Consider the following 20,598-nt stretch of genomic DNA (forward strand, 5'->3'; position numbering starts at 1 on the left):
GGTTATATTCTTTTATGTTTTGGCTTTTGTGTGAGGGTTCTTCTTTGGTATTTTTTTTTTTTTTTATGTTGAAGTTCAGGCAATCACTATCTCCCATAGAGATGATTGGGAGGCATGAAGGAAGCGGCCGCCGTGGATATTCAGTAGAATATCGGCGTGTGCTGCCTGCACCAAACTTCTGTTTGAAGATCCGCCATGTGAACTGGCCCTAAGAATTATCCCCAGGGCCGGTGTTAGGGGCAGGCAGAGTAGGCAGCTGCCTAGGGCCCCCGCTGCCCTAGGGGCCCCCAGCCAGTGGTGGACAAATTGCTGATGGCACTGCTCCAGGGCCCAGAGGTGGAGGGGGGCCCCTGCAGGAAGGCCCGGTATCATGCAGGATTGGGCCCCTCTCACTCCCTCCTGTAATCATGGAACACCGCGTGCCGGGGAGAGAGCGGGCGCGAAATGCAGGAGATCAAAAAGGGGGCGTGTCATGCAGAGAGAGACGCTGGCCAATGAACGCTTTCTTCACTAGACTGAGGAGTGCTCACTGGCTGCCGTCTGTCCTGCTGCATGGAGCGTCCCAATGGTGAGTGCTCACCTACAGTCAGGGGCCCCAGGGCTCAGCACATAGAGACAGCAGTGGAGGAACAGCAGGACTAAGGCTACTTTCACACTAGCGTCGTACTCGACCCGTCGCAGAGCATCGGGCCGACGTACCGACGCTAGCGTTGTTTGCGCCGCACAATGGGTGCGGCGGATGCTGTTTTTCCATGCATCCACTGCCCCATTGCGAGGTGCGGGGAGGAGGGGGGGAGTTCCGGCCGCGCATGCGCGGTCGGAAAAGACGTTCTCGACGTAGCAAAAAATGTTGCAAGCAACTTTTTTTGCTGCCGACGGTCCGCCACAACACGACGCAACCGTCGCACGACGGTTGCGACGTGTGTCAATGCGTCGCAATGCGTCGCTAATGTTAGTCTATGGAGAAAAAACGCATCCTGCAAGCACTTTTGCAGGATGCGTTTTTTGACCAAAACGACGCATTGCGACGGGGGACAACAAATGCCAGTGTGAAAGTACCCTTAGTGTGTCTTCTGCTCCCTCCACTGTTTATTCAGAGCAGGCTGCAGCGTCTCCTCACTGTGAAGAGATGGGGGAGGAGCTCACGGCACGGGACAACATGGCAGCACCAGGGGGCTGATATCAGTGCTGTCTGCTCTGTGTCCCATCCCCCACAGTGGGTTCTGCAGCCTTCTCCAGCTGAACTATGTGACCTCATCCATGGCTCATCTGATCACCTGATATCACAGATTGGTATGTGTGTATGTATATGCTTGTATGTGTATGTATGTATGTATGTGTGCATATGTGTGTATCTATGTGTATGTTTCTATCTGTGTGTGTATCTGTGTATGTATGTACGGTATATGTGTGTATGTATGGTATATTTGTATGGCTGTGTGTGTATGCATGTACAGTATATGTGTGTATGTATGTTTATGTGCATGTACATATAGTATATGTGTATGTGTGTGCGGTATGTTTATACTATATGTGTGTATGTACGGTACGTGTATGTGTATCTGTATGTATGTACGGACGGCATACAGTATGTGTGTGTATCTGTGTGTATGCACGGTTTATGTATGTACGGTATGTGTATGTATGTACGGTATACTATATGTATGTGTATTTGTGTGTATGTATGGTATATGTATGTACGGTATGTATACAATATGTGTATATAACTATGTGTGTATGTATGGTATGTGTGTGTATGTACAGTACGTGTATGTGTATCTGTATGTACTGTATGTACGGTATATGTACGGTATGTGTGTGAATGTACGGTATATGCATGTGTGCATGTACGGTATGTGTATGTATGACGGTATATGTATGTGTATCTGTGTGTATGTATGGTATATGTATGTGTTTGCATATACTGTATTTGTATGTGTATCTGTTTGTATGTACAGTGTATGTATGTACGGTATATGTAGAGCAGATACCAGACATATCGTGGTTATGTAATCTATATATATAATTGTCTAAGGGGTACTTCCGTCTGTTAGTCTGTAACTTCCGTAACGGAAATCCTGCGCCGCTGATTGGTCGCGGCCACCCGGGCGCGACCAATCAGCGACAAGCTTAGTCCGGCTGCGAATTGGCCCCTCTCTACTCCCCTCCAGTCAGTGCCAGTGTGTCGACCCATCCCGGACTAACTTTTTACTATTGATGCTGTCTATGCAACCTCACCACCACACTTATCCCATCCCTAACCCACCTGTTCAACCTATCACTAACTTCTGGCACCTTCCCTTCTGCGTTCAAACGTGCCACAATCATGCCTATCCTTAAAAAGCCAACCCTCGATTCAACTGCTATGTCCAACTATCGCCCAATATCGCTGCTCCCATTCGCTTCCAAACTCCTGGAGCAGCACGTCCACACTGAACTTTCCTCCCACCTCTCATCTAACTTGTTGTTCGACAATCTACAATCTGGTTTCCGCCCCCATCACTCAACTGAGACTGCCCTGACCAAAATCACTAACGACCTACTTACTGCCAAAGCTACTGGACAATACTCTGTACTCCTCCTTCTAGACCTGTCCTCTGCTTTCGACAGTTGACCACTGCCTCCTACTACAGATCCTCTCCTTTGGCATCAAAGACCTCGCCCTATCCTGGATCACCTCCTACCTTTCCAACCGCACATTCAGCGTCTCCCACTCCCACACTACCTCCTCATCCCACCCTCTCTCTGTTGGAGTTCCCCAAGGCTCTGTTCTAGGACCCCTACTCTTCTCAATCTATACACTTGGCTTGGGACAACTCATGAAGTCCCATGGATTCCAGTACCACCTCTATGCTGATGACACTCAGATCTACCTCTCTGGCCCAGCCACCGCTCTGCTGTCCAGAATCCCAGAGTGCCTATCAGTCATATCCTCCTTCTTCTCCTCTCACTTCCTCAAACTCAATGTGGACACATCTGAACTCATCATCTTTCCTCCATCCCACAGATCTTCCTTACTTGACCTATCTATTGCAATCAATGACATAATGCTTTCCCCCATACCGGAAGTCCGCTGCCTCGGAGCAACCTTCGACTCTGCCCTGTCCTTCAAACCGCACATCCAAGCTCTTTCCACCTCCTGTCGCCTCCAGCTCAAAAATATCTCCAGAATCCGTCCTTTCCTCAACCTTCAATCTACTAAAATGCTTGAGCATGCCCTCATCATCTCCCGCCTTGACTACTGCAACATCCTTTTCTGCGGCCTCCCTGCTAACACCCTTGCACCTCTCCAGTCCATCCTTAACTCTGCTGCCCGACTAATCCATCTCTCTCCTCGCTACTCCTCCACTTCCCCCCTTTGCAAATCTCTTCACTGGCTCCCATTCCCTCAGCGTATCCAGTTCAGATTACTAATACTGACCTACAAAGCCATCCATAACCTGTCTCCTCCATATATCTCTGAACTAATCTCCCGATATCTTCCCTCACGTAATCTCCGGTCCTCCCAAGACCTCCTTCTCTCCTCCACACTTATTCGCTCCTCATCCAATCGCCTCCAAGACTTCTCCCGAATATCCCCCATCCTCTGGAACTCTCTGCCCCAACAAGTCCGACTATCAACCACATTCGGTTCCTTCAGACGGAACCTGAAAACTCATCTCTTCATGAAAGCCTACAGCCTGCACTGACCCCGCTGCCTCCTCATCACTACCGAAGCTACCGCCTCACCAACACCGGAGCTCCTGCAACCCCCAACCTACTGTCTCCTTCCCCATAATCCTGCAGAATGTAAGCCCGCAAGGGCAGGGTCCTCACCCCTCTGTATCAGTCTGTCATTGTTAGTTTGTTTACTGTAAGCGATATCTGTAACTTGTATGTAACCCCTTCTCATGTACAGCACCATGGAATCAATGGTGCTATATAAATAAACAATAATACTAATAATAATAATAATAAATAGTAAAAAGATATAATGTTAAAAATAATAAAAAATAATTGTGCTATTCTCACCTTCCGAAATCCACCGATGCGCGCTATGCTGCCGTCAGCTTCCATTCCCAGTGATGGATTGCGAAATTACCCAGATGACTTAGCGGAGACCCGCTAAGTCATCTGGGTAATTTTGCAATGCATCACTGGGAACGGAAGCTGGCGGCAGCATGGCACACATCGGGACAGCTTCGCCGCCGGAGGGTGAGTATATAACTTTTTTTTTTTTTTTTAACAGGGATATGGTGCCCACACTGCTATATACTATGTGGGCTGTGTTATATACTGCGTGGGCTGTGTTATATACTGCGTGGGCTGTGTTCTATACTGCATGGCCTGTGTTATATACTACGTGGGCTGTGCTATATATTACGTGGACTGTGTTATATGCTGCCTTGCTGCTATGTACTACGTGAGCAGTGTTTTATACTGCGTGGGCTGTGTTATATACTACGTGGGCAGTGTTATATACTACATAGGCTGTGCTATATACTACGTGGGCTGTGTTATACACTGCATGGGCTGTGTTATATACTGCGCAGGCTGTGTTATATACTGCGCGGGCTGTGTTATATACTACGTGGCCTGTGTTATATAGTACGTGGGCTGTGCTATATATTACGTGGGCTGTGTTATATATTACGTGGGCTGTGTTATATATTATGTGGGCTGTGTTATATACTGCCTGGCTGCTATATACTACGTGGGCAGTGTTATGTACTGCGTGGGCTGTGTTATATACTACGTGGCCTGTGTTATATACTGCATGGGCTGTGTTATATATTACGTGGGCTGTGCTATATATTACATGGGCTGTGTTATATACTACATGGCTGCTATATACTATGTGGCTGCTATATACTACGTGGTTGTCTGTGTTACGTGGGCTATGCTATATACTTTGTGGCTCCTATATACTATGTGGCTGCTATATACTATGTGGCTGTCCTATATACTATGTGGCTGTGCTATATACTATGTGGCTGTGTTATATACTACGTGGCTGTGTTAGATACTACGAGGCTGTGTTATATACTATGTGGCTGTCTGTGTTATATACTACATGGGCTGTGTTATACACCACTTGGCTGTGTTATATACTACGTGGCTGTGCTATATACTATGTGGCTGTGCTATATACTATGTGGCTGTGTTATATACTATATGGCTGTGTTATATACTACGTGGCTGTCTGTGTTATTTACTACATGGGCTGTGTTATACACTACGTGGCTGTGCTATACACCACTTGGCTGTGCTATATACTACGTGGCTGTGCTATATACTATGTGGCTGTGCTATATACTATGTGGCTGTGTTATATACTATATGGCTGTGTTATATACTACGTGGCTGTCTGTGTTATATACTACATGGGCTGTGTTATATACTACGTGGCTGTGCTATATACTACGTGGCTGTGCTAAGCGCGACGCACATACATACATATTCAAGAATACCCGATGCGTTATGCTGCTATGGGGCCCCTGAGTCAGGACCCATTGCCTGCCTGGTGTCAGTGAAGCTGCAGCGGAGCAGTGGGTGACTGGAGGCAAGAGTCGGCTGCTGTGGCTAGTGCCTGTACCCGCAGTTACAGAGAAATTCATATTCACTGCTCCCCACGCCCATAGTTCCTCCCACCACTATGCACTGAAGCCGGCTCCCAGAGATGGGTGGGACTATAGGAGTGGAGAGCAGTGAATATTCATTTCACTTTAATAGCGGGCACAGTAGCCTCAGCTGCAGGCTTCCTGCTGCTGGGCAATCACATGTGCCCGCTACTAAAGGGAATGAATATTCACTGCTCTGCACGCCCATGAATACGGTATATATCAGTGAGCGAGTCAGTACATGGTGGCCATAATACTGTAGGACTGAATTATAATCTATGGGTGCTTGCATTATATTCTATGGGGGGCTGAATTATATTCTATGTGGGGGTTGCATTATACTGTATGAGGTCAGAATTATATTCTATGTGGGGACTGCATTATACTCTATGGAGGACTATGGGAAGTGTATTATACTCTATGAAGGACTATGGGGAGTGTATTATACTTTATGGAGGACTATGGGGAGTGTATTATACTCTATGGAGGACTCTGGGGAGTGTATTATACTCTATGGAGGACTCTTGGGAGTGTATTATACTCTATGGGGAGTGTATTATAGTCTATGGAGGACTATGGGAAGTGTATTATACTCTATGGAGGACTATGGTGAGTGTATTATACTCTATGGAGGATTATGGGGAGTGTATTAGACTCTGGATGACTCTGGGGAGTGTATTATACTATATGGAGGACTATGGGGAGTCTATTATACTATATGGAGGACTATGGTGAGTGTATTATACTATGTGGAGGACTAGGGGGAGTATATTATACTATATGGAAGACTATGGGGGTGCACTATACTATATGGAAGACTATGGGGGTGTATTATACTATATGGAGGACTAGAGGGAGTGCAAAATTCAGGATATTCATCAAGTAATTGAATTGGTTATGCCAGAACAAAAATCATTGTTCTCATCAGCACATCGCCCAGTGAAAACTGCAGATATGCTGCTAAGATGATTTATTTACTAGTAATCATTCTGTCCCCATCATTATTCCTCCACCAGTGTAAAGAGGCTGCGAAACAAGTGGCGAATGACTTTAATATTGTTGATCACACTCGTTTAGTGGCCTGAAATCAGCGCATGTAGCTACAACCAAAATGTTTCTGTGTGATGTACAATATGTTAGTATTTGAGGCCCCATTTTAAACTTTTGCCTAGGGCCCCACTTTGCCTAAAACCGGCCATGATTATCCCATATGTTGTATATAGGAGATACAGTGCCTTGCGAAAGTATTTGGCTCCCTGGAACTTTTCAACCTTTTACCACATGTCATGCTTCAAACATAACGATACCAAATGTTAATTTTTGGTGAAGAATCAACAAGTGGAACACAATTGTGAAGTTCAACGAAATTTATTGGTTATTTAAAATTTTTGTGGAATTTCAAGAACTGAAAAGTGGGGCATGCAATATTATTTGGCCCCTTTAACTTAATACTTTGTTGCGCCACCTTTTGCTGTGATTACAGCTGCAAGTCGCTTGGGGTATGTCTCTATCAGTTTTGTACATCGAGAGACTAAAATTCTTGCCCATTCTTCCTTGGCAAACAGCTCGAGCTCAGTGAGGTTTGATGGAGATCGTTTGTGAACAGCAGTTTTCAGCTCTTTCCACAGATTCTCGATTGGATTGAGGTCTGGACTTTGACTTGGACATTCTAACACCTGGATATGTTTATTTGTGAACCATTCCATTGTAGATTTTGCTTTATGTTTGGGATCATTGTCTTGTTGGAAGACAAATCTCTGTCCCAGTCTCAGGTCTTTTGCAGACTCCAACAGGTTTTCTTCAAGAATGGTCCTGTATTTGGCTCCATCCATCTTCCCATCAATTTTAACCATCTTCCCTGTCTCTACTGAATAAAAGCAGGCCCAAACCATGATGCTGCCACCACCATGTTTGACAGTGGGGATGGTGTGTTCAGGGTGATGAGCTGTGTTGCCTTTACGCCAAACATATCGTTTGGCATTGTTGCCAAAAGTTCGATTTTGCTTTCATCTGACCACAGCACCTTCTTCCACCTTCTTCCACATGTTTGGTGTGTCTCCCAGGTGGCTTGTTGCAAACTTTAAGCAACACTTTTTATGGATATCTTTGAGAAATGGCTTTCTTCTTGCCACTCTTCCATAAAGTCCAGATTTGTGCAGTATACGACTGATTGTTGTCCTATGGACAGACTGTCCCACCTCAGCTGTAGATCTCTGCAGTTCATCTAGAGTGATCATAGGCCTCTTGGCTGAATCTCTGATCAGTCTTCTCCTTGTTTGAGCTGAAAGTTTAGAGGGATGGCCGGGTCTTGGTAGATTTGCAGTGGTATGATACTCCTTCCATTTCAATATGATTGCTTGCACAGTGCTGCTTGGGATGTTTAAAGTTTTGGAAATAAATTTGTATCCAAATCCGGCTTTAAACTTCTCCACAACAGTATCAGGGACCTTCCTGTTGTGTTCCTTGGTCTTCATAATGCTCTCTGTGCTTCAATCAGAACCCTGAAACTATCACAGAGCAGGTGCATTTATACGGAGACTTGAATACACACATAGGTGGATTATATTTATCATCATTAGGCATTTAGGACAACATTGGATCATTCAGAGATCCACAATGAACTTCTTGAGTGAGTTTGCTGCACTGAAAGTAAAGGGGCCGAATAATATTGCACGCCCCACTTTTCAGTTTTTGAATTTCCACACAAAATTTAAAATAACCAATAAATTTCGTTCAACTTCACAATTGTGTTCCACTTGTTGATTCTTCACCAAAAATTTACATTTGGAATCTTTATGTTTGAAGCATGATATGTGGGAAAAGGTTGAAAAGTTCCAGGGAGCCGAATACTCAGAGTTCAGTGAACCGACGTATCGATGGACGTTGCAAAAATAGTTGAAAACGTGTGCAACGCATCCTGTGTTATGACGGATGTGTTGCATTAATCCAGGGCTGAAGGGAGAGAGAGAGAGAGAGAGAGAGAGACACTTTTGCCGGACTTGAAAATCCTTTCGGGCATGCTCAGAGGGAAAAAACGTGATACGTCGCTGGATTCCTGTCTGTGACGGTCAGTGACGGACGGACCACTATTTTCCGACAAATCCAGTGCACGACGGATGAAACGGATGGCCATCCATCACAATCCGTCGCTAATACAAGTCTATGGGAAAATGCAGGATCCTGCATTTTCAAAAATTGACGGATTTCAACATGAGACAAAAGACAGAAGTGTGAAAGAGGCCTAAATGAGTGGGCAGGCATGCACACCTAATCACTTTCGGGGCCTCAACTCCTTCATATAATGTGCCGTAAGGGCCCGGGGCACTCAATTAGCTTAGGAACAGAGGGCGGACCGGCAGCTTCAGGCCTGAGACGCGGCCGCAGGGCCGGCTCCAAGGTTTCATGGGCCCTGGGCGAAAGAGTCTCAGTGGGCCCCTTTAATACATACCACAATTCTGGATCCACAGATATGGGCTCCACATAGGGCTCCTTACAGAATAATGAGCCCCATATATTGCTTCATACAGTATTATGGGCACCACATAGTGCTCCATACAGAATAATGAGCTGCATATATTGCTCCATACAGTATTATGGGCATCACATAGTGCTCCATACAGAATAATGAGCCCCATATATTGCTCCATAAAGTATTATGGGCAGCACATAGTGCTCCATACAGAATAATGAGCCCAATATATTGTTCTATACAGTATTATGGGCCCCACATAGTGCTTCATACAGAATAATAGACCCCATATAACACTCCATACAGTATAATGAGCCACATATATTGCTCCATAAAGTATAATGAGGCCCATATATTGTTCCATACAGAATAATGACCCCCATATATTGCTCTATATAGTATATAATAGGCCCCATATATTGCTCAATACAGTATACTGAGCATCATATATTGCTCCAAACATTATAATGGCCCAATATAATGCTCCAAACAGTGTAATGAGCTCCATATAATGCTCCATACAGTATAATGAGCCCCATATATTGCTCCATATATAATCTGCCCCATAAAATGCTGCATACAGTATATGATGGGCCCCATATAATGCTCCATTCATAATGGGCCACATATAATGTTCCATACAGTGTATGATGAGCCCAATATAATGCTCCATACAGAATGGGCCCAATATAATGCTCCAGCATATCATGGGCCCCATATATTGCTCCAAACAAATTGAGCCCCATATAATGCTCCATATAAAATGGGCCCCATACAATGCTCCACATATAATGGGCCCCATAAGATGCTCCATATATAATGCACCCTATATCATGGTCCATAAATAATGGGTCCCATATGATGCTCCAGTATATGATGGGCCCCATATATGATGCTACAGTGTATGATGGGCCCCATATAATGCTTCATATATAATGGGTCCCATATTATGGTCCCCATATATTGCTCCAAATATTAAAAAAATGCAATACTCGCCTCTCGTCATTGGCCGCTGCTCTGCTCCGGACTGCTCAGAATCTTCCAGCTGTCTGCACTGTGACTGTTCAGTCAGAGGGCGCACACTAGTCACGTCATCGTTCCCTCTGACCGGAAATGTCACAGTCAGGAAATGCGGAAGATGCTGCAGTGGTGGAATAGGGAGAGGTAAGTATCACAAGTGCAGGGCCCTGAGCAAGCGGGCGAATGGGATTCACCATCTGCTCAGGGCACCAGTACTTACCCGGGTGCGACGGGTGCTGATACCGACCCTGCCTGTCCGTCCTGCTCTGTTGCGGCCATACAATGTGAGTAGCTGCAGCTGTGAGTGACTGGGTCCCGGGGCTTAATAAAGCAAAGTTATACTGGGGCCCTAGTAAGCCACCAGTCTGCCATGCCGTTTATACAGTGGCTCGGCTGTGCTGCCTCAGTGCAGACTGCGCAGCATGTCTCATGCAGTCTGGGCCCCCCTCTTTGCTTCTGCTCTCTGGGCCCCATAAACCACTAATGGCAGTAATGCACTGATGGCAGCCCTGCCCGGAGGGGTTCTCTGCCTTAGCTAGTCCCTTCTTGTTAAAAGGGTCTTAATATACTAAGTTGGTCACTGCTAGAACCACCATCAATAAACTGAAATTTGTAAAAAAATCTGACAGTGTTTGATTTACCATAAGGTAAGATAATTAAATCCACAGTGGCCATTAAAATCAGTTTGTTGTCTGTGTAATACAATTTCAAAAGTTGAGGAAAGGAGACTGAATTAATTCACAGTTCCCAAATAGACGAAAATTGAGATGGGCAGTGTGCTATGATGTCACATGACTTTAACCTGTTCCTGTAGGTCGTACATGTATAGCACATGTTGGGTGCAGATATATAGAGCAGTTTTATGCATCTATCTGCCTTTAATAGCAGCGAGTGGAGCTAGCGCTGATCACTGATGTTTAACCAGTTTAATCTCGCTGTCAATCACTGAGAGCAGCAATGAAATAGCATGGTTGTTGGTATGCTCCAGCTCCCACTGCACTTTTTTTTTCACTATACATTTGTGAGGTATAAATTGGTTGCCATCTTGGTTCTCCCGTGATTGGGCTTCATAGGAGTAGATCAGTTTCACTACATAATGCAACAGTCAGAACAACGTAATGACATCAACACACCAAGACTCTGATATCCGGTGTGTGCCCAAGCGCATTGACATAATCATGCTGGCCTGCCCTTGCATTTCAATCCCTCACACAGCTCCATCAAAGGTAGAATGAAAAGTTTTGTCTTAGAAAATAGCTTTTAACATTTGGTGTAGCTCCAGGTAATTTTCACCGCACAGTGAATGCTGTAAAAAACAATTCCAAAAATGATAGAATTGCATTTTGGTTGTTTTTTCACCATTCCACCCCAGTTAAGATTTTTATTCCACTTCTCAGGACATTAGATGGTAAAGTAAATGGTGTTATGGTGGGATATGGCAATGCAAAGGAAACTTATAGCTCTTAGAAGATGAGGAAAAAACAAGTGCAACAATAAAGTGACAGTGTGCAGAAGGGGTTAAGTAATAAAGTTGATGGGAAGCTAAGGAGATTTTACAGATTTAATTATGCAACTTAATGAGACCTGCATAGATTGCTATGTAGTAAAACTGACTGAAAAAAAGCTAATGTATTTCATGTAAAAGGCAAAGTTCACCTTTAAGAGAGCCATGCCAGAAAACATCACCCAGTAATTTTCTCCAATCTCTCTCCCCATGCTCTCTGATTACAGGATCTTCAGACTTCTATGTTTGTTATTAGTCCCCTGATAGACTGTTTATAAGTAAACTTACTCTATTACTTCGTGGTTATATATGGGTTATGTGTATATGGAGCTCAGTTACAGAAAAATAGCGCCAAAACATAGCCTTACCCTGCTAACTTTGGGGTAGTCTTTCAGAATTTAAAAAATGATGAACAATAAAAAAAAGTAATTATATTGTGGCACCTTGTTAGCCAGAAACATCAATATAAATACTTTTATGCCCAAAAATGACAAAAATATTCTTGTAGTGATACCTTTATTGGCTAACCAGAAAAAAATAAAAATAAATTACATTTATCAACTATTAGAATTCAGGGTATTTTTTGTTAACCAAGGAGTGAAAACAAAATAGGAGAGAGGAGGAACAGCATACTACAGCAATCGGCACAAGAGTGAGGTGGGTATTTGACAATTATAGGCAAAGTTCACTGTATAAAAAAAAAAGAAAACATCCAATTTTCATCCAGAAAAATGGACAATTTTTCATCTGCACAGTCATTTTTATGCCATCCTTGTGGCCTTTTTTTTAATACATTAACAGTTAATAATATTTACAAGATCAAATTCAGTATCGTATGTTAAGAACTGCAATGTATTCATAAAATTCAGATACTATACAGATAATCTGTATGGGATGCAATTTCTTTTGAGCTTCCATAGACTTGAAATATGGAGAAGACTAGGGTGTGCTGCATTTTTTTCTCACGTGGACATTCGGACCATGGGGAAAAAACTGTCATCTTAACAGCCCAATTGAATACCGTTGGTCTTAGTTCTGTCCTTGTGATTTCAGTTTTTTCCATAGACAGCACTCAGACCAAAAATAAATTTGTGTGAACATAGCCATATAATAAACAAACTTTACATAAGAGTGGGAAATCTTTTTACCCCTTAGGGCTCACTCACACAAAGGTATAACATGACTGAGTGCTATCCGATGTTTTATACTATCGGGCAGTGCAGATGCTGCGAGTGCATCTGATAATCAACCTGATAATCTACAGATACCTGTGAAACATCGAATTGACATCCGAGTGCAGTCCGATGTATGCTCACAAAGACAATTGAGAAGATGGCGAAATGTATTTCTCCGTCTTCTCCGCACCTGTAATATGAGATAATCAGATCACACTCATCTGACACTCATATCAGAGTCTGAGAGAGTTTGATCCGAGTCTCATTAGCATAATCATCCCGATTCTCTCCCATGAGAGAACATACGATCGTGTGACCTCAGCCTTAGAGCAATATCACATACAGTTGTGCTCAAAAGTTTACACACCCCGGCAGAATTTTTGCTTTCTTGGCCTTTTTTCAGAGAATATCAATAATAACACCAAAACTTTTTCTCCACTCATAGTTAGTGGGTGAAGCCAGTTATTGTCAAACTACTGTGTTTTCTCTTTTCAAATTATAATGACAACCCAAAACATCCAAATGACCCTGATCACAAGTTTACATAACCCATTTCTTAATACCGTGTATTGCCCCCTCTAACATCAATGACAGCTTGAAGTCTTTTGTGGTAGTTTTGGATGAGGTTCTTTATTTTCTGGGATGGTAAAGCTGCCCACTCTTCTTGGCAAAAAGCCTCCAGTTTCTGTAAAGCCCTGAAGAAGTTCAAATGGCTAGCACTCAACTGGAGTGAGTGTAACGTTGCTAATGAAAGGAGCCAATGGTCCTGTAGACAATAAGTGTTGAGATCACTGCACATGTACAAGTTGAAAAATACGATTCAAGTAAGGGTTTATTTATAGTGATTGATACAGCGACACTTAAATTTTGACGTTTCGGCTAGTTGATAGCCTTGATCACAAAGTCACCGATGGTTCAGCTAGTTGATAGCCTTGATCACAAAGTCGCCCTTTTGGTGAAGCATCATAGGTTAATGTTAGTTTATTTGGAGGTAGATCATACTATCTGAATGGCCATTCCTAGCTCAGACACGGCTGTGTCAGCTTACGCCACTGTGCCACCAATGAATGACCACATCTAATAATAATAATAATCTTTATTTATATAGCGTCAACATATTCCGCAGCGCTTTACAGTTTAACAGTTTCAAACACAACAGTCATAGATAACAATGTTAACAGATCAATCATTAAAGCATAATAAGACGACCCTGCTCGTGAGAGCTTACAATCTACAATGAGGTGGGGAAAACACAAAGTACAGGTGTGTATTTATAATGATGTATTTACAATGATGGTCCGGGGATCTTCAGAGGGTGGGGGGATAGATGGAGATAGTGAATGGGCTACACATACACACACAAACATAAAATGACTAGTAATGATTAGTGAACGTGATAGGCCGCACTTAACAAATGTGTTTTGAGGGAGCGCCTAAAACTATGCAAATTGTTGATGGTCCTAATATCTTGGGGTAGAGCATTTCAGAGTATTGGTGCAGCACGGGATAAGTCTTGGAGTCGGGAGTGGGAGGTACGGATTAGTGCAGAGGTTAGTCGAAAGTCATTTGCAGAGCACAGCGGTTGGTTAGGCTGATAGACCGAAATGAAGGAGGAGATGTAACGGAGTGACGCACTGTGGAGAGCTTTGTGGGTGAGAACAAATACTTTGAATTGGATTCTATAATGAATGGACAGCCAGTGTAATGACTGGCGAAGAGCGGACACGTCTAAATACTGATTAGCTAGATGGACAACCCTGGCTGCTGCATTAAGGATAGACTGGAGAGGGGAAAGTCAAGTAAGGAGGAAGCCAATTAATAGAGCGTTACAGTAATCCAGGTGGGAGTGGATCAATGCGACAGTGAGGGTTTTTGTTGTTTCCATGGTGAGAAAAGGGCGGATAATCAATGCTAATTAGCAGCTGGAACAGATCCTAGCATTAATTGCTCCATTACAGGATATAGAGTGCTTTTCTCTACATGAAACTTATCTATATCACGAGGGATATATCAAATCACATGGTCATTGGTCACAAGTATTCAGACCCTTTGCTCAGACACTCACAGGTACAGGTGTGAGTTATACAGGTGTGTTATATTAAACTGATAGGACTTGATTTGTAAAGGCACACATCTGTCTATATAAGACCTCACAGCTCACAGTGCATGTCAGACCAAATGAGAATCATGAGGTCAAAGGAACTGGCCAAGGAGCTCAGAGACAGAATTGTGGCAAGGCTCACATCTGGCCAAGGTTACAAAAGCATTTATGCAGTACTCAAGGTTCCTAAGAGCACAATGACCTCCATAATCCTTAAATGGAAGACGTTTGGGACCACCAGAAGTCTCTTTAGACCTGTCCGTCCAGCCAAACCGAGCAATCATGGGAGAAGAACCTTGGTGAGAGAGATCCACAGATGCAGTAGGGAGATGGGAGAAAGTTCCACAAAGTCAATTATCACTGCAGCCCTCCACCAGTCGGGCTTTTATGGCCGAGTAGCGCGATGGAAGCCTCTCCTCAGTGCAATGCATGTGAAAGCCCACATAGAGTTTGCTAAAACACACATGAAGGACTCCCAGAGTATGAGAAATAAGATGTTCTGGTCTGATGAGACAAAGAAAGAACTTTTTGATGATTATTCTAAGTGGTATGTGTGGAGAAAACCAGGCACTGCTCATCACCTGCACAATACAATACCAACAGTGAAACATTGTGGCAGCATCATGCTATGGGGGTGTTTTTCAGCTGCAGGGACAGGACGACTGGTTGTCATTGAAGGAAACATGAATGTGGCCAAGTACAGAGATATCCTGGATGAAAATCTCTTCCAGAGTGCTCTGGACCTCAGACTTGGTCGAAGGTTCACCTTCCAACAAGACAATGACCCTAAGCACACAGCTAAAATAACAAAGGAGTGACTTCAGAGCAACTCTGTAACCATTCTTGACTGGCCCAGTCAGAGCCCTGACCAAACCCAATTGAGCATCTCTGGAGAGACCTGAAAATGGCTGTCCACCAACGCTCACCATTCAACCTGATGTAACTGGAAAGGGTTTGCAAGGAAGAATAGCAGAGGATCCCCAAATCCAGGTGTGAAAAACTTGTTGCATCATTCCCAAGAAGACTCATGGCTGTACTAGCTCAAAAGGGTGCTTCTACTCAATACTGAGCAAAGGGTCTGAATACTTAAGACCATGTGATATTTAAGTTTTTCTTCCTTAGTAAATTTGCAAAAATGTCTACATTTCTGTTTTTTTTTTCAGTCAAGATGGGGTGCAGAGTGTACATTAATGAGAAAAAAATGAACTTTTTTGAATTTACCAAATGGCTGCAATGAAACAAAGAGTGAAAAGTTTAAAGGGGTCTGAATACTTTCAGCACCCACTGTAGAGCTGGAGTGACACAGGCTTCAGATCTTCAGCCTCATTTGCCTATCAATTCAAATTCTCATTTCTCAACAATGGAGGAACGGACTGGGCATGTAAATGTATTGCTGAACTTGCCTTTGAAAAAGAAGTTACATTTTGAATATTGTGCCAGTCTCCAAATACCTCTGGACCCAACTATATATAGTTTCAGGCTCCTTCTGCAGTTTGAGCATTGCACTTGTCGCCCTGGATATCTGACATTGAATAGTAAAAGTAGATAAAGATCAATAGGTGCCTCTAAGGGTCCGTTTACAAAGACTGACCGGCAGCACAATACGACTGCAGATTGGTATTTAGCTTTTTCGTTGTGTGATCGTCAGTCTGTTCACATGGCAAGATAATCGTTTTTGACAATGCTCATTCATGATTATCTTGCAGTGTAGTATGTTGTGCACGTTGCAGATTTGCTTGTGTAAAATTCTGTGCGGTTTATCCCTCTCTTGGCAGAAAACACAGTTGAAAATCTGCCTGGTTTTTATGTGGATTTGATGCGTTTTTGATGTGGATTTGATGCTGATTTTCATGCATTTTTGTAAATCCATAGAGCTAAATAAAGATATTTTATAAAAAAAAAAAAAGAATTGTGATGTCATCTCCTTGTTCAGCCTCTTCAGCCAGATACGCTCATTAATATTAAATAAAGACACACACACACACACACACACACACACACACACACACACTAGCCTGTGTAGGAGCATTAACATAATTAACCTACATATGCGGTAACAAAAAAGCAACTGTCAGAAATCTGCGTGAAATGCAGTATCTGTTTATTTTTAACAAAAAAATTGCGTGGGCTCCCGCATAATTTTAATAACCAGCAGAGCGAAAGCTGACGGCTGAGTGCAGATGTTAATATTATGGGAAGGAGCCAATAGCCATAAAGGTTCCCAGGCTATTAATATCAGCTCACAGCTGTTTGCTTAGCCTTTACTGGCTAGTTTACAGGGGAACCCCAGGAAAAAATTGACATGGGGTGCCCCTATAAAATCAAACCAGTAAAGGCTAAGCAGACAACTGCGGGCTCATATTAATAGCCTGGGAAGGGGTCATTGATATTGGCATCCCCCAGGCTAAAAACATCAGCTCTCAGCCGACCCCGAAAAGGCGAATCTTATAGATGCACCAGTTCTGGCACTTAGCCTCCCACTTCCCACTTGCCCTGTAGTGTTGGCAAGTGGGGTTCATATTTGTGGGGTTGATGTCACCTTTGTATAGTCAGGTGACTTCAAGCCCACAGGTTAGTAATGGAGCCACGTCTATAAGACACCTATCCATTACTAACCCTATACTTACATGGTAAATAAAGACACATCCAGAATAAAGTCCTTTATTTGAAATAATCACACAGACTCCTTTATTGAATCTTAATTTACCATACTTACTGAACGCCTAATCCCTGACGCCCTCGTCTCCTGCACCAAAAATAAACTAATAAACCAACACTTTGACTGTTCTACACATTGGATCATCATGGGACACTCGTTATTAAATGGACTTCGGCGGAAAGGTAAGTATATGTTGGTTTATTATTTTTGATTGCTTGCAGGAGACGGGAACGTCGGGGATTAGGTGTTTGGTGAGTATGTATATTCTATGTAATTATGTAAATGTTTTTATTTATTTTTTTTACAATTGAACACAGTCGCCGGATGATGTGACTCATGATGATGTGGCTCATGCTGTCACTGTTATATGTGACAGCAGACATAGCCAGATGGGAGTAGTAGTCCCATCAGATGACACCTAGAAACACACACACATATACCCCCAGAGACCTGCAGACAGATACCCGCATACAGACACCCGCAGACAGACAGACACACACACACCCTCAGACACCCGCAGACAGACGAAGACAGACATGCACATATTCTCTGCTCACACATATTCTCCGCCCGCACAAACTCTTCCTCCTTCTGACATCATTTCATTTTGGAAATCTGCTGAGTTTTTTGTGCCAAATCCGCATCAAATCTGAAAACCTTTTAACACCTGCAGTTTTGTCGCAGATGTCAGTGACTCGATGGAAGTCAATGGGGGAAAAAAGCTGCAGATCCGCAAAAAGAATTGACATGCTACTTTCTGTAGCATAAAACGTTGTGAATCAGGATGGAATTTTCTGCAACGTGTGCACAAGTCTGGATTGCCATTGAATAACATTGCTCTAGTAATCTTTTGCGGATTTGGTGCAATTCAACGCAGAAAAAACTCTGCGGATTCGCAACAAATCCAAATCGTGTGCACATAGCCTTAGTATAACTGCGCTTGGTTAATTGTCAGATCAGATTTGCTTGTTTACATTCCATCACTGGTACAATATTACATACTCTAATGTATGCGGCCTGTGATCTAATCATCTCGCTGTCCACTTATCCTGCAATAACTCGTAGCTCTTCATAAGGCAGATGACACAGAGAAAACCCTCCGCTTGTTAAACCAAGTATAACATAGGATTTGGGGTATGGAATCCATTTAACCGGTTTAGTTAAGGAAGATTTAATAATTAGCCTGAGGCTGTGCAGAAAGTAAATCTGTGCCTACATCACATAAAAATTAAATTGAATATTACTTAAATATCCGCACACAACGAAGCTTGGCTTCTCCATGTATATGGTGACTAAAGGTTAACAAAGCTCCAAAGGCTCTTTTTATAGACTCCAAAGATAAAAAAAAAATATAGCTCACAAAAAATAAATGTGTATGTCCGGGATTGGCATCTGCACCGTCGCAGCTACAGGCACAAAATTTTGCACAGTCACACGTCTGGACGCCGAGAGTGTCATAGGCTATGTTGTGAGGCGAAATTTTAACCCCGCGCTTTACAATTCACCAAACAATTTTGTCCCTATCTACATAATGGGGAAAAAGTGAAAGGAAAAGTGTTGGAGGCAAATTGACAGCTGCCAGATGTGAACAAGGGGGACTTAAAGAGTGAGAGCGATGGCGCCAAAGAGTATATACCGTACAGTTGCTAAGGTGGGGCCCCAACATGGGATACTCACCACACACGGGGATATGAACACACACAAAATGCGCCACACACTACCACGTGCTTGAACACATATCACCCTCAGCACACATTTCACCATGCATACACCAACCTCGCCACATAAAAGTCCAAACACAAAAGTCGCCGCTCAAAACTCGCCACGCACAAAATTTGCCACTGTCAGAACTCTGAACATTTTGATCACCTTTTGTGCATTACTGCCCTTTTCCAAGATGGCGTCTTTAGTCTCATGTGCACTGTGTCTTCCTGCTATAAAACTCCACCCCAGTCTTCAGTCTGTGCTAGAGTATTCTGCCTTGCATCCAGCTCCTGACAACTCCCTGGCTTTGCACCTGCACCTGCTCCTGTGAACCTGTGTGGAGATCCTGCTACTCAGCTCTGAGTTTCTGCTGCATACATCGATTTCCAGTAATCCTCCATCTGGTTGCTTGTGTTTGTTTCCATCTGCATTTGCTGGACATGTAAGCTGTTGCTGCTCTGCTTAAACCTGAGACTTTTACCCAGGCCTCCCTGGTTGTGCTAAGATATTATTTGAACTGCCTTATAAGCATATCTATCTGTGTTTGGACTACCATGGACTTATTCGTGTCAAGTATCCTCAAGAATAATTGTGCTTCATAGACTTTCTGCGTGATTGTAGTTTCCTATAGACTGTTAAGCTGCGTATAATATTTACACCAAGTGTTGTGGACACGAGTTTCTCTCTGCACCTGTTTGAATCACTGTGTGATAATATAGACTTTACCACTTAGAAAACTGTGTCCTGTAGTTGTCTTGTTCCATGCAAAGAGTCTCCTGAGTTATCCCTTATAATCATTACAGGATACTCTAGCCTCAAAAGAGGAGACTGCTGGAATAATGACTGCAGAAAGCAGACTAGAGCAGGTGTTCTCCATAATTAGATCACTGCAGAAAGATGTGGAAGGTCTGCAAAAGAAGTTTGGAAGCTTTGAACACAATCAACAAGTGTTTGGACAAACTTTGCAGGACTTAAGTGCTGTGAATTAGACTTTTTGGCTCCCTCTGGTGGTTACTAGTGATATGACTCTGGGATTTTCTTCCCTCAGTTTGCACCCACCTGGGCCGTTAGTCCAGGGGTGTTGCTATATAAACCTCCTGGATCCTTAGTCCAGTGCCTGGCATCGTTGTAATCAGATCCTTTTTGTTTGCTCCTATCTGCTGGCCCTGGTTCGTGCAAAATTAAGCTAAGTCCTGCTTCTTTGTTTTTTCAGTTATTTGCTTGCTCTCATTTTTGTCCAGCTTGTACTAAATGTGATTCCTGACCTTGCTGGAAGCTCTAGGGGGCTGGTGTTCTCCCCCCGGGCCATTAGACGGTTCGGGGGTTCTTGAATTTCCAGCGTGGATATTTTTGATAGGGTTTTTGC

This window comes from Ranitomeya variabilis, chromosome 2 (genome assembly GCF_051348905.1).
Source record: "Ranitomeya variabilis isolate aRanVar5 chromosome 2, aRanVar5.hap1, whole genome shotgun sequence".
NCBI classification, from domain to species: Eukaryota; Metazoa; Chordata; class Amphibia; order Anura; family Dendrobatidae; genus Ranitomeya; species Ranitomeya variabilis.